This window comes from Ranitomeya variabilis, chromosome 3 (assembly GCF_051348905.1).
Source record: "Ranitomeya variabilis isolate aRanVar5 chromosome 3, aRanVar5.hap1, whole genome shotgun sequence".
In the NCBI taxonomy this organism is placed as follows: Eukaryota; Metazoa; Chordata; class Amphibia; order Anura; family Dendrobatidae; genus Ranitomeya; species Ranitomeya variabilis.
Window position 1 is genome coordinate 147147889 of NC_135234.1, and position 15945 is coordinate 147163833.

At 47.4% G+C, this 15945-nt stretch overlaps 1 protein-coding gene across 1 annotated transcript in view; it reads left to right on the forward strand.

Moving 5' to 3' along the window:
• The window catches only part of STS (steroid sulfatase), a 470812-nt gene that overhangs the window by 102567 nt on the left and 352300 nt on the right, over positions 1-15945 (forward strand). The gene's annotated exons all lie outside the window — the stretch shown is intronic.

Here is a 15945-nt window from a genome sequence, read left to right on the forward strand (position 1 = left end):
AACTTTTCTTACCCAACCGGGTATTCTACTTAGTGCAAACATTATTGAACAATAATTTAACTTTTGCCTTTAAGGATATACACTCTTAGTCCATTAAAGACCTTCCTATAATCACATTATAAGGTATTTCAACTTTTTCATTCTCCTTCTTTAAATCTGCAGGACCGCCTGTCCTATCGGCACCAGACCTACTGCCTCTCCTTTCAGTTACAGGACCGCCCCGTTCAGCCAGGGCCTACTGCCTTTTCAACTACTATACACAGTATAGAACATAACTTTTCTTTCAGTTCGAGAACACTGAGCCGGCTCTACTTGGCTCCTATAAGGACTCACCCACTAACCCTTACGGGTTCACTTTCTGTCCTTAGTAACACATTACTAACTTTCGATGGGGAACGCAGGGTTTACCTTATATCCCCCCCCTTTTCTTATCAACATTATCAACTATCTTCTTTTCACAACATTAACCTTTCTCATTTCTTCCTTCTACTTTTTTTTCTTTCAGAGAACATTATCAATATTTCTTCGCATTTAACCAGTTAAACACATATAACTTTTCTCAGGTAAACATTATCATCGTTTTCTTTCATTGACATTATTGCTACCGATCTTAAAGCAATATCACCATTTACGTGCATCAAATGAACATCCCCTTTAAGAGAGGACCAAGTCTCTGTAAGGTAGCACATCTTCTCAGGCTACCAGTCCATACTCAGCAAAGGTTCCAGTGCGGTATCTTCGCAAAGAGTCTTTGTTTAAGTAAAACCAGTAGGGAGCGCCCTTAATAAGGTGCAAACTATGTACAACGAAGTTCCGATCATGCACTGTTCATGATTTCTCAGTTTTTAAAACTTGTGCAAAAACTTTTGAAGGACAAAAAAAAAAAAAACAATCAAAACAATAGGGATCCCAGGTCCGTAGAAGGATCCCCTTAAGAGTTAGCCCTTTACGGGTATAGCAACAAAGTAGTGGAACAGTAACTATTTACAAATTCAGGGTATCGAGGTTTATTCTTCCAAGTCTGGGGGCGATCCCTGTCCCCCAGCCAACGTGGCACCCGTACTGGTAGTTGGTCTCTCAGATGCCATCAGATCAGCCGGTGCCTGGATTTGAAGGCTAATCCTGCTTGCGAGTTCAGTAGCCGCTACGAGACGTACCGTGGTGATGGGAACGAGGTCCGGCAAATCGGGATCAGTCATGATCGGGACAACAGGGGGCACTCTCTCAGGCTCACACCGTCGAACGTTCCGGGCACACCATCCTTGTGCACTCCGATGGCGGGTGTAAGTCACCTGATCCCCTCTTTGTAACGGGTCACCATTTCGACTGCAGCAGGGGGTCTTCACATTATAGCTAGTGAAAAAGACATCAGTTGGTAGCCCCGGTTCCTGTATGGAGCCCCATCCCCTCTTCGGGTGGTAGGCCAGTACAGTTCCCCGCTTTACCACGTCTCTCCTGCCAGGAGCAGACTTCTTACGTGGCGTGTCAGGTGGTTCGGTCTCGTCCCGATCTTTCCAGTGTTGGATCAGACATTGCTTATACTGCTCCCAGGTAAGTACCGCAAGGGTGAGGCCATCCTCCCGGGTCCCATCCGGCCCGGTCCAGGGGGTGTCCCACCGAAGGATCACCCCATCTAAGCCCACGTCTAGGGGTTCTCCCATCTTGGTTGGTAGCGGAGGCACTAGCTTCCCCATCGCGTTAGAGGTAAGGATGACCCGCTCCACCAAGAAAGAACGATCATTGCTGGGGTGAGGAGCGGTCACAGGAGCGGGATCGCTCAGGGGAACCGGATCGGTCGGGGGAGCAGAATCGGCCAGGGGAGTAGGGATGCCGTCCATACCTGCGCCCGATGTGATTCCACCGATGTCGCTCCGGTCCGTTGACGAGGACACTGGAATCGACTGCAGCCCGGACCGTGGCTCCTCCAGAGTCACCCCTTGATGTAACTCCGCCCTCCCTGGTTCCATAGCTGGGATAGGTTGACTCGGCTCCTCCATTGGCGGCTCCAAGGAGTTCGGGTCCCTCACCGGCGGTGGACGCGAGTCCGCTCCTGATGGGTGAGGGCAAGCCGGGATCACCTCGCCGCTGCTCGGGCACTTGCTGCTCATCGCCGCTGTCTGGCATTCGGCGGCAATGCATGCACCTGGCTCCGCCATTTCTCCGAGGTCGAGTTCCTCCTTCACCTCGTTCCCGCCATTGCAAGTCAGGGGGCGGTTCTCCTCTGTCTTGAGGCAGGTCATCGCTTTGCAACAAGAGACGCAGGGGGCGGTCGCCGTTCCTGGCGCCACTTTGGTAGTCTCCTCCCATGGCACGCCCTCCTTCTGCTTCTCTGGCGCAGCAATGGCGGCGGTTTCTGGCGGGAACTTTTTGGCGGCAAGTGGTAGTACACAGTCTTGGTAATAAAGTACAGTCCAAGCACAGTAAATCACAGTTCCAAGGCACACATGACCTGATTTTTCAGGCTTAAGTAGATCCTGTTCGTGACGCCAAGTTGGAGCGCCCCCACACCGCCGCAGGGCCGAGGGGTACCCGGAGCCGGGCCTCTGAGTCTCAGTTCTGGGGTTGTCACGGTGGCTAGACCCGGTCCGTGGCCCTGTCTGTCAGTGGGGGACGTCCGGTGCAATAAGTGGTGTTGTAACGGTGCAGTTGTGGGGTGCAGGTCGCGGTAAATAACGAGGACACCAGGTTGCAGTCTCTTTACCTCTTTACTGGAGATCTCTGGGTCCTCAGTCCAGAATACGGTTCACCAGGCTGCGCAAGTCCGGCCGGTCCAATGACACCTCCAGAGTTCACTTCACAGGTGGAAATCGGTGCCTTCCTTCTTAGCGCTATGTGTTGTAGTCCTCCCCTGCTGTGCTTACGGAAAGTACCCCACAACTGTTGTGTCTGTTTCTTAAGTTCCCTCACAACTCGATTAAATGATGTTCTTCTAATCGTCCGTCCCTCCCTGATGTTACGGTTGGAACGGCACCCGTTTGTCGGGTAGGCCTGGAGTTCTTCCGGGACCCTAGAGACGCCCCTCTCCCGCAATTGCCTCCCAAGACTTCATAGGTGATATGTGTTAGACAGCCCGCCTTAAACTGACTGTCCTGCCGCTGTTTAGAGTATTGCTTGAAGCTGAATGTTATAATACTCCCTCGGCGTTCCGGCCACCGGTAGTGCGCCTCAGCAGGGTGTTGCTTCGGTCTTACAGCACGACCCCTGCTGGAATTCTCCTATCGCTTGATCTCGTTTCTCACTCAGCACAATCTATCTCGCTTCTAGTCCTTTCTTGAATCCCGCCACTTCCCGGAGCTGGCGCGGACCCGTTACGTTCTTTCCAATGCCAAGCCTCTGTCAGGATCCCACCCCTGACAGAGACCCTACTGTCTCTTCCTCCACAACACCCTCTGCCACTGAGTGTTGCTTTGTCTAATCCAGTCAGCTTTCTCCTCTAACTTCCTGCCTGACCCCCAGTTTACCCACTATGGTGGGGAGTGGCCTAATGAATAGAACCCTTAGCTCCCCCCGGAGGCCCGGCTGTGAAATGTATTGGTGTCTGTGATACCTGATCAGATGAACTCCTTCAGTGCCATCGGACGCACCATGGCCCCCCATAGTGGCGGAGCCACAGTACTGCAACGACCAGGACTCTGGGGCGCTGCAATTGCACCACTTTTAACTCATTACCTATATATAAGACACCTGTCCACACACTCAATCAATCACATTCCAATCTCACCACCATAGCCAAGTTCAAAGAGCTGTTTAAGGGCACCAGGAACAAAATTATAGGCCTGCACAAGGCTGGGATGGGCTACAGGACAATAGGTAATCATCTCAATTAGAAGGCAACAACTGTTGACACCATTATTAGAAAGTAGAAGAAACATAAGATGACTGTCAGTCTTCCTCTGTCTGGGGTTCCATGCAGGATCTCGCCTCGTGGAGTAAGAGTGATTATGAGAAAGGTCAGGAATCAGCCCAGAACTACTCAGGAAGACCTGGTCAATTACCTGAAGTGCTGGGACCACAGTCTTAAGCATTCTTTTTAATAACACACTATGCCATCATGGATTAAAATTCTGCAAGGCACGCAAGGTCCCCTGCTCACATCAGCACATGTCGTTCACCAGAGAAGGCATGGTAGAAGGTCATGTGGTCAGATGAGACCAAAATAGAACTTTATGGTATCAACGCCCCTCACCATATTTGAAGGAGAAGAACAATGAATTCAACCCCAAGAACACCTTCTCAACTGTGAAGCATGATGGGTGAAACAACTTACTTTGGGGGTGCTTTTCAGCAAAGGGGACAGGACAACTGCCATGTATTGAAGGAAGGATGTATCACACAATTTTGGCCTGCTTCCCTCAGTAAAAGCATTCAAGATGGGTCATGACTGGATCTTCCAGCTTGACAATGACCTTAAATACACAATGAGAGCAACTAAGCAGTGGCTCCTTAAGATGCATCTCAAGGTTCTGGAATGGCCTGGCCAGTCTCCAGGCCTGAACCCAATAGAAAATCTTTGGAGGGTTCTGAAACTCAATGTTGCCCAGTGACAGCCCTGAAACCTGAAAAATCTGGAGAAGATCTGTATGTAGGAGTGGGCCAAAATTCCTGCCAAGGTGTGTGCAAACTTGGTCAATAAGTACAGGAAACATTTGACCCCTGTAATTGCAAAGGTTTATGTACCAAATTATAAGTCTGTTTATCTATTGCATCAAACACTTATTTAATGCAATGAAATGCTAATAAATTATGTAAGAATCATACAATATGATTTTCTGGATTTTTTTTTTTAAGATTCTGTTTCTCACAGTTGAAGTGTACCTGCAATATAAATTACAGATCTCTCCATTACTTTTAGGTGGGAAAACTTGCAAATTCGGAAGTGTATCAAATACTTATTTTCCCCACTGTATATCCCATTAAACACATGTGAAGAGATATTAAAATTACTGTTTGGAGAAGGTGACTATAAATATCAGAGACCTGGAGCACTTTGCAAAAGAAGAGCTGTCCAAAATTCCAGTTGAGAGGTGTAAGAAATTTGTTGATTGTTATATTAAGCAATTGATTGCAGTTATTTATTCAAAAGGGTGTGCAACCAAATATTAACTTGTGTGTACCAAAAATTTTGACTGGCCAGTTTTGGGAATTTTGTTTAAAATTATGTCCGATTTACCTTTTTTTGCTTTGTTTTAATTTTGTGTATAACTTGTGTAATTGCAATAATTGTGTGCGAGAAATAATTCATTTTCTGGAACAATTTCAAGCATGCCAACAATTTTGCCCATAACTGTAGATATATTTTCTATTGTACAAAAACTTCCATTGTGCTTTTATAGATGTCTTTCTTGTTATATATTTTCATGTAGGGATACAGTCTGTATTGTTAATTCAGGTTACACTTGCAGGCATCAGCATTATCATCTAACTGTTGTAAAAAAAAATCTCTGTACAGCTTATTCAGCATCCCTTCCATCTACCCATCAAACCTGCTATTTGTGTCTGTTCCTATTGTGCTGAAAATCCTTCACTGAAATTAGAGGCATCCTGATTGAACTGTGACAAAATGTCAGGTTTGAATGGTATTCCAGGAGCATTGAAATCTATAAGAGAGTAATTCTATCTCATTTCAACATATGGTAATTGGGATATCGTCACACCTTAACACAGCTAAAACATTAAAAGACAAGCCTTAAGGGAAATGCAATTCATAAAATTTACAGCATGTCTTTTTAAAAAACAAACTGTAAATGAATACTTATTAAAAATTACACATTCTGAAATGAACAGCAGGTATAGTAAATTAGCTCTCAAAAACGTAGGAAAGAAAATGTGTTTTTTTTTCCCAAAGCTGATCTGACTTTCTGCTTAATGACTCTCATAAAAACTGGATCTAACAGTTCCTAGATCATTCCACTTCTAAAAATAACTAATTTTCATTTTTGTTTTATGTTGGTGATGTTATCAGAGTACACTTGTGTGATTGAACAGTCTGTTCTCAGTATTATATTCCTTTCAGAGCATATAGAAAAATCTACACTGTGATATGCACCTTCCTATTGTTTTTACTACTTTTTAAAATAATTATGTTCACAAAGATATTAGGAAGCAAAACTATATACTATGTAAAGCTTTGTTTTAAAGTACAGGGTGGGCCATGTATATGGATACACCTAAATAAAATGGGAATGGTTGGTGATATCAACTTCCTGCTTGTGGCACATTATTATATGGGAGGGGGAAGCTTTTAAAGATGGGTGGTGACCATGGTGGCCATTTTGAAGTTGGCCATTTTGGATCCAACTTTATTTTTTCCAATGGGAATCGGGTCATGTGACACATCAAACTTATTGAGAATTTCACAAGAAAAACAATGGTGTGTTTGGTTTCAACATAACTTTATTCTTTTATGAGTTATTTACAAGCTTCTATTTGTTTACAGCCATTTACATGTTTCAGAGGTGTTATAACACCTGAGGAGTAGGGTTGAGCGACTTTCATTTTTTTAAGATCGAGTAGGGTTTTGGGAAACCCGATTTTGTCCAGAGTCGAGTCGAGTGCAGTCGGCCGATTATCGCTAAAAGTCGGGGATCGACCGAAACACGAAACCCAATGCAAGTCAATGGGGAAGCATAGTCGGCAGTGAGTGGAGGCCAGGAAAACACCTACAGTGCCCATTTTAATGCCAAAAACATCCATTCTTGTTTCTGAAGCTTGCCAATCTTAATTAACTGTATAATAATAGTTGGGCATAGGGAATTGGGTGAAAGTTGTGGGGGGAGTAGGGCTGGCTCAAGTTTTTCGTGGGCCCAGGAAATGCGGACTACGTCACGGCGGTGTTGCAGGGAAAGGTAAGTATTTAAAAGTTGCAAGTGCTGTGATCCTGAGCAAGCAGGGGGGGGGCCCACTCGTTCGCATTGCCACTGGCACAGGGCCCCTCAAAGTACGGCGGTGTGTTTGCATGGCGGGGGCGCCTCCCACCAGCAGCGACACTTTTGCGTACTCTGAGGGGCCCTGTGCCAGTGACGTCGCCAACGAGTATGCCCCCCCACCTGATGAAGGAACCTGCACTTTCATCTGCACCTTCCTCTTTGTCCCTGTGTAAGGTGGTATAACATGCGGGAAGGGGAACCTTACTTTCAGCAGGGACAGATTCTGGCTGTGTAGAGTACAAGGGGAATGTAGTGGTCTAGGTCAATGTACCAGCAGACTCATTTAGCAGTGGCTGGGCAATGGGCAGGATGAGGAGGAAACAGATATAGGGCCAAAGAATAAAGTAGGCTACATGCAGTTCAAAATTGGTAACAGGACTAAACAGGCGGCATTGCTTTGTTCAGTGGAGTAGCAAACCCAAGAGCAGCAGACACTGTTTCAAGGGCCTAACCACACTAGTAGGCCAAATGCAGTTTAATATCTGATAGTATAGGGCGAAAGCCAGAATGTGGAAGCTCAGCTTTGTTCAGTTGAGGACAACACCAGGGAGGGGCAGAAGCCGTTAGTAGGCCCTAACCACCATTTTTTTTTTTAAAACCACATAATGAGAGCCGGAAGGTTGAAGCTCAGCTTTATTTAGTTGAGGACAACACCAGGGAGGGGCACACAGACAGACACCTTTTGTAGGCCTGAAAAGCCTATTGCATTTTTCAAAATGGTAATTTGGAGCAGAAGGTTGAAGCTCAGCTTTATTTAGTTGAGGGCAACACCAGGGAGGGGCAGAAGCCGTTAGTAGGCCCTAACCACCATTTTTTTTTTAAAACCACATAATGAGAGCCGGAAGGTTGAAGCTCAGCTTTATTTAGTTGAGGACAACACCAGGGAGGGGCACACAGACAGACACCTTTTGTAGGCCTGAAAAGCCTATTGCATTTTTCAAAATGGTAATTTGGAGCAGAAGGTTGAAGCTCAGCTTTATTTAGTTGAGGGCAACACCAGGGAGGGGCAGAAGCCGTTAGTAGGCCCTAACCACCATTTTTTTTTTAAAACCACATAATGAGAGCCGGAAGGTTGAAGCTCAGCTTTATTTAGTTGAGGACAACACCAGGGAGGGGCAGAAGCCGTTAGTAGGCCCTAACCACCATTTTTTTTTTTAAAACCACATAATGAGAGCCGGAAGGTTGAAGCTCAGCTTTATTTAGTTGAGGACAACACCAGGGAGGGGCAGAAGCCGTTAGTAGGCCCTAACCACCATTTTTTTTTTAAAACCACATAATGAGAGCCGGAAGGTTGAAGCTCAGCTTTATTTAGTTGAGGACAACACCAGGGAGGGGCAGAAGCCGTTAGTAGGCCCTAACCACCATTTTTTTTTTTAAAACCACATAATGAGAGCCGGAAGGTTGAAGCTCAGCTTTATTTAGTTGAGGACAACACCAGGGAGGGGCAGAAGCCGTTAGTAGGCCCTAACCACCATTTTTTTTTTTAAAACCACATAATGAGAGCCGGAAGGTTGAAGCTCAGCTTTATTTAGTTGAGGGCAACACCAGGGAGGGGCAGAAGCCGTTAGTAGGCCCTAACCACCATTTTTTTTTTAAAACCACATAATGAGAGCCGGAAGGTTGAAGCTCAGCTTTATTTAGTTGAGGACAACACCAGGGAGGGGCAGAAGCCGTTAGTAGGCCCTAACCACCATTTTTTTTTTTAAAACCACATAATGAGAGCCGGAAGGTTGAAGCTCAGCTTTATTTAGTTGAGGACAACACCAGGGAGGGGCAGAAGCCGTTAGTAGGCCCTAACCACCATTTTTTTTTTTAAAACCACATAATGAGAGCCGGAAGGTTGAAGCTCAGCTTTATTTAGTTGAGGACAACACCAGGGAGGGGCACACAGACAGACACCTTTAGTAGGCCTGAAAAGCCTATTGCATTTTTCAAAATGGTAATTTGGAGCAGAAGGTTGAAGCTCAGCTTTATTTAGTTGAGGGCAACACCAGGGAGGGGCAGAAGCCGTTAGTAGGCCCTAACCACCATTTTTTTTTTAAAACCACATAATGAGAGCCGGAAGGTTGAAGCTCAGCTTTATTTAGTTGAGGACAACACCAGGGAGGGGCACACAGACAGACACCTTTAGTAGGCCTGAAAAGCCTATTGCATTTTTTAAAATGGTAATTTGGAGCAGAAGGTTGAAGCTCAGCTTTATTTAGTTGAGGGCAACACCAGGGAGGGGCAGAAGCCGTTAGTAGGCCCTAACCACCATTTTTTTTTTTTAAACCACATAATGAGAGCCGGAAGGTTGAAGCTCAGCTTTATTTAGTTGAGGGCAACACCAGGGAGGGGCAGAAGCCGTTAGTAGGCCCTAACCACCATTTTTTTTTTTTAAACCACATAATGAGAGCCGGAAGGTTGAAGCTCAGCTTTATTTAGTTGAGGGCAACACCAGGGAGGGGCAGAAGCCGTTAGTAGGCCCTAACCAAAGTTGAAGGCCAAATGCAGTTTAATTTCTGATACTATAGGCCGAAAGCCAGAAGGTGGAAGTTCCGATTTAGACAGTGGAGGACAATTTGAATTAGGGACTGCAGACAGACTTAGTAGGCTGTCCCCTGTGGACCATGCATCCACCACATTAACCCATTGCGCCGTAATGGACACGTAATCTTCCGTGGCCATGCCTACAGGTCCATGCGTCTGTTGTCAGGTGCACCTTTGTACTCACAGATTGCCAGAGTGCATGGACAATGCGGTCTTCTACATGCTGGTGGAGGGTTGGGATGGCTTTTCTCGCAAAAGAAGTGTCGACTGGTTAGCTTGTAGCGTGGTACAGCGTAGTCCATCATGGCCTTATTAATAGTAAATAAAATATATAACTAGGCTCTATGAACTTTTAAATAGGTTCCAGGGGTACACGGGCAGCATTGGTGTGGTCAGTGGAGGAGTATTGCAAGTAGGGGCTGCAGACAGGCTATCAAAGGCCTAAAATAACAAACAGTAGGCAGTCATGGCAGTTTTACATCGGTTACATGGATACACAGGCAGGCACTCCAGGCAGCATTGTGGTCAGTGGAGGAGTATTGCAAGTAGGGGCCGCAGACAGGCTATCAAAGGCCTAAAATAACAAACAATAGGCTCATGGCAGTTTTACAGCGGTTACATGGATACACGGGCAGGCAGCTTGGTGGTCAGTGGAGGAGTATTTAAAGTAGGGACCGCAGACAGGCTTCAAAGGCCTAACATAAGAAAATGGGCTGGCTGTAGGCACTTTATAATTGGTTCCAGGGGTACACGGGCAGCAGTGGTCTGGTCAGTGGAGGAGTATTTAAAGTAGGGACCGCAGACAGGCTATCAAAGGCCTAACATAACAAACAATAGGCTCATGGCAGTTTCACAGCGGTTACATGGATACACGGGCAGGCAGCTTGGTGGTCAGTGGAGGAGTATTGCAAGTAGGGGCTGCAGACAGGCTATCAAAGGCCTAAAATAACAAACAGTAGGCAGTCATGGCAGTTTTACATCGGTTACATGGATACACAGGCAGGCACTCCAGGCAGCATTGTGGTCAGTGGAGGAGTATTGCAAGTAGGGGCCGCAGACAGGCTATCAAAGGCCTAAAATAACAAACAATAGGCTCATGGCAGTTTTACAGCGGTTACATGGATACACGGGCAGGCAGCTTGGTGGTCAGTGGAGGAGTATTTAAAGTAGGGACCGCAGACAGGCTTCAAAGGCCTAACATAAGAAAATGGGCTGGCTGTAGGCACTTTATAATTGGTTCCAGGGGTACACGGGCAGCAGTGGTCTGGTCAGTGGAGGAGTATTTAAAGTAGGGACCGCAGACAGGCTATCAAAGGCCTAACATAACAAACAATAGGCTCATGGCAGTTTCACAGCGGTTACATGGATACACGGGCAGGCAGCTTGGTGGTCAGTGGAGGAGTATTGCAAGTAGGGGCTGCAGACAGGCTATCAAAGGCCTAAAATAACAAACAGTAGGCAGTCATGGCAGTTTTACATCGGTTACATGGATACACAGGCAGGCACTCCAGGCAGCATTGTGGTCAGTGGAGGAGTATTGCAAGTAGGGGCCGCAGACAGGCTATCAAAGGCCTAAAATAACAAACAATAGGCTCATGGCAGTTTTACAGCGGTTACATGGATACACGGGCAGGCAGCTTGGTGGTCAGTGGAGGAGTATTTAAAGTAGGGACCGCAGACAGGCTTCAAAGGCCTAACATAAGAAAATGGGCTGGCTGTAGGCACTTTATAATTGGTTCCAGGGGTACACGGGCAGCAGTGGTCTGGTCAGTGGAGGAGTATTTAAAGTAGGGACCGCAGACAGGCTATCAAAGGCCTAACATAACAAACAATAGGCTCATGGCAGTTTCACAGCGGTTACATGGATACACGGGCAGGCAGCTTGGTGGTCAGTGGAGGAGTATTGCAAGTAGGGGCTGCAGACAGGCTATCAAAGGCCTAAAATAACAAACAGTAGGCAGTCATGGCAGTTTTACATCGGTTACATGGATACACAGGCAGGCACTCCAGGCAGCATTGTGGTCAGTGGAGGAGTATTGCAAGTAGGGACCGCAGACAGGCTTCAAAGGCCTAACATAAAAAAATGGGCTGGCTGTAGGCACTTTATAATTGGTTCCAGGGGTACACGGGCAGCAGTGGTCTGGTCAGTGGAGGAGTATTTAAAGTAGGGACCGCAGACAGGCTATCAAAGGCCTAAAATAACAAACAATAGGCTCATGGCAGTTTCACAGCGGTTACATGGATACACGGGCAGGCAGCTTGGTGGTCAGTGGAGGAGTATTGCAAGTAGGGGCCGCAGACAGGCTATCAAAGGCCTAAAATAACAAACAATAGGCTCATGGCAGTTTTACAGCGGTTACATGGATACACAGGCAGCTTGGTGGTGAGTGGAGGAGTAGTGCAAGGAGTGTCTGTCCCAGTACTCCCAAAATATAAATAGATGTTAATGTCTCGCAAAACAACCAAAACAAAAAAAAAAGGTGGCATACTTAGGTACAGGGGTGGGCTCATCTACTGAGTTTCTGACATAGTAATTTGGCAGTAACTATTTAATGGTGCCAATATAGGACACAGACACAGACTACTTTAAGTTGCATCATAGATGTCTACAAATTTGTATTGTCAGTGCCAGACATTGAATGATGTCAGCGAATAGACTAAAGATTGGTGGAGCTGTGCGACATAATTTTGCACGTGGTAGAGCACATTTTGAGCTGGGGTAGGGGGGAACTCTCTTGAGGCCGGCGGGACCGCCCCAGGGCCCCTCATGTTACAACGGTGTGTCTGACGTTGGGTGCGCACCACCACCGCCAGAGACACTACATTGTACTATGAGGGACCCAGTAGCAATGCCGTCAACCAAAAGCGAGCACACCCACCTCTTCAGACAAACAGCAGTCTCACGGGTGCTTGCGCCAAGTCGCGATACCACGGCCCCGTGTGGGGAGTTTTGCCATTTAGGGAGGTGTAAACATGTCGTATGCTGTACAATCAGCTGCAGCAAATTAGACATTAGAAAAGTAATTCACAGGCAAGAGCTTTTCATAGGAAAGCTAGGTGTCGGCCGGGCAAGGTGGGGCAAAAGATTTCGAAATCCAGTTGTGGTTCATTTTAATGAATGTTAGATCGTCAACATTTTGGGTAGCCAGACGAGTCCTTTTTTCGGTTAATATTGAACCTGCAGCACTGAATACTCTTTCTGATAGGACACTTGCTGCCGGGCAAGCAAGCTCCTGCAATGCATATTCTGCCAATTCTGGCCAGGTGTCTAATTTGGAGGCCCAGTAATCAAATGGGAATGACGGTTGAGGGAGAACATCGATAAGGGATGAAAAATAGTTAGTAACCATACTGGACAAATGTTGTCTCCTGTCACTTTCAATTGATGCAGCAGTACCTGTCCTGTCTGCGGTCATAGCAAAATCACTCCACAACCTGGTCAGAAAACCCCTCTGTCCAATGCCACTTCTGATGTGTGCACCCCTAACACTCCTAGTCTGCTGCCCCCTGGAGCTCGTGTGAGAACGATCACGTGCGCTGTGTGCTGGGAATGCCTGAAGCAAACGGTCAACAAGAGTTGATTGTTTGGTTGCTAATATTAGTTCCAAGTTCTCATGTGGCATAATATTTTGCAATTTGCCTTTATAGCGTGGATCAAGGAGGCAGGCCAACCAGTAATCGTCATCGTTCATCATTTTCGTAATGCGTGTGTCCCTTTTTAGGATACGTAAGGCATAATCCGCCATGTGGGCCAAAGTTCCAGTTGTCAAATCTCCGGTTGTGATTGGTTGAGGGGCAGTTGCAGGCAAATCTACGTCACTTGTGTCCCTCAAAAAACCAGAACCCGGCCGTGACACGCAACCAAATTCCTGTGCCCCCGGGAAAGGTTCGGCATTAAAAATATACTCATCCCCATCATCCTCCTCGTCCTCCACCTCCTCTTCGCCCGCTACCTCGTCCTGTACACTGCCCTGACCAGACAATGGCTGACTGTCATCAAGGCTTTCCTCTTCCTCTGGTGCAGACGCCTGCTCCTTTATGTGCGTCAAACTTTGCATCAGCAGACGCATTAGGGGGATGCTCATGCTTATTACGGCGTTGTCTGCACTAACCAGCCGTGTGCATTCCTCAAAGCACTGAAGGACTTGACACATGTCTTGTATCTTAGACCACTGCACACCTGACAACTCCATGTCTGCCATCCTACTGCCTGCCCGTGTATCCTCCCACAAATAAATAACAGCACGCCTCTGTTCGCACAGTCTCTGAAGCATGTGCAGTGTTGAGTTCCACCTTGTTGCAACGTCTATGATTAGGCGATGCTGGGGAAGGTTCAAAGACCGCTGATAGGTCTGCATACGGCTGGCGTGTACAGGCGAACGTCGGATATGTGAGCAAAGTGCACGCACTTTGAGGAGCAGGTCGGAGAACCCAGGATAAGTTTTCAATAAGCACTGCACCACCAGGTTTAAGGTGTGAGCCAGGCAAGGAATGTGTTTCAGTTGGGAAAGGGAGATGGCAGCCATGAAATTCCTTCCGTTATCACTCACTACCTTGCCTGCCTCAAGATCTACTGTGCCCAGCCACGACTGCGTTTCTTGTTGCAAGAACTCGGACAGAACTTCCGCGGTGTGTCTATTGTCGCCCAAGCACTTCATAGCCAATACAGCCTGCTGACGCTTGGCAGTAGCTGGCCCATAATGGGACAACTGGTGTGCAACAGTGTCATCTGCCGATGGAGTGGTTGGCAGACTGCGTTCTGTGGAAGAGCTGTAGCTTCTGCAGGAGGACGAGGAGGAGGAGGAGGAGGGGGTGCGAACGCCTACAGCCAACTGTTTCCTAGACCGTGGGCTAGGCACAACTGTCCCTAAATTGATGTCGCCTGTGGACCCTGCATCCACCACATTCACCCAGTGTGCCGTGATGGACACATAACGTCCCTGGCCATGCCTACTGGTCCATGCATCTGTAGTCAGGTGCACCTTTGTACTCACAGATTGCCTGAGTGCATGGACGATGCGCTGTTTAACATGCTGGTGCAGGGCTGGGATGGCTTTTCTGGAAAAAAAGTGTCGACTGGGTAGCTCGTATCGTGGTTCAGCGTACTCCATCAGGGCTTTGAAAGCTTCGCTTTCAACTAACCGGTAGGGCATCATCTCTAACGAGATTAGTCTAGCTATGTGGGCGTTAAAACCCTGTGTACGCGGATGCGAGGATAAGTACTTCCTTTTTCTAACCAGAGTCTCATGTAGGGTGAGCTGGACTGGAGAGCTGGAGATCGTGGAACTTTCGGGTGTGCCGGTGTACATGGCAGACTGAGAGACGGTTGGAGACGGTATTGTTTCCGCCGGTGCCCTAGATGCAATATTTCCTCCTACAAAACTGGTGATTCCCTGACCCTGACTGCTTTTGGCTGGCAAAGAAACCTGCACAGATACTGCCTGTGGTGCGGAAAATGGTGGCCTTACAGTGACGGAAGGGATGTTGCGTTGCTGACTAGCTTCATTGGCCGAGGGTGCTACAACCTTGAGGGACGTTTGGTAGTTAGTCCAGGCTTGAAAATGCATGGTGGTTAAGTGTCTATGCATGCAACTAGTATTTAGACTTTTCAGATTCTGACCTCTGCTTAAGCTAGTTGAACATTTTTGACAGATGACTTTGCGCTGATCAGTTGGATGTTGTTTAAAAAAATGCCAGACTGCACTCTTCCTAGACTCGGATCCCTTTTCAGGGATTGCAGACTGAGCTTTAACCGGATGGCAACGCTGTGCTCCAACAGGTTTTGGCTTTGACACGCGTTTTGGGCCAGATACGGGCCCGGCAGATGTAACCTGTTGCGATGTTGATGCCTGCTGCGGCCCCTCCTCCACCTCCGCTTCTGAACTACTGCCGCCTGCACCCTGTTCCCCCAATGGCTGCCAATCGGGGTCAATAACTGGGTCATCTATTACCTCCTCTTCGAGCTCGTGTGCAACTTCGTCTGTGTCACTGTGTCGGTCGGTGGTATAGCGTTCGTGGCGGGGCAACATAGTCTCATCAGGGTCTGATTGTGGATCTGTACCCTGAGAGGGCAATGTGGTGGTCTGAGTCAAAGGAGCAGCATAGTACTCTGGCTGTGGCTGTGCATCAGTGCACTCCATGTCAGAATATACTTGTAATGGGCATGGCCTGTTAAATGTTTCACTTTCTAAGCCAGGGACGGTATGTGTAAAGAGCTCCATGGAGTGACCCGTTGTGTCGCCTGCTGCATCCTTCTCTCTTGTTGTAGTTTTTGCTGAGGAGGACAAGGAAGCGACTTGTCCCTGACCGTGAACATCCACAAGCGACGCGCTGCTTTTACATTTACCAGTTTCGGAAGAGGAGGCAAAAGAGCTAGAGGCTGAGTCTGCAATGTAAGCCAAAACTTGCTGTTGCTGCTCCGCCTTTAAAAGCGGTTTTCCTACTCCCAGAAAAGAGAGCGTTCGAGGCCTTGTGTAGCCTGACGACGAAA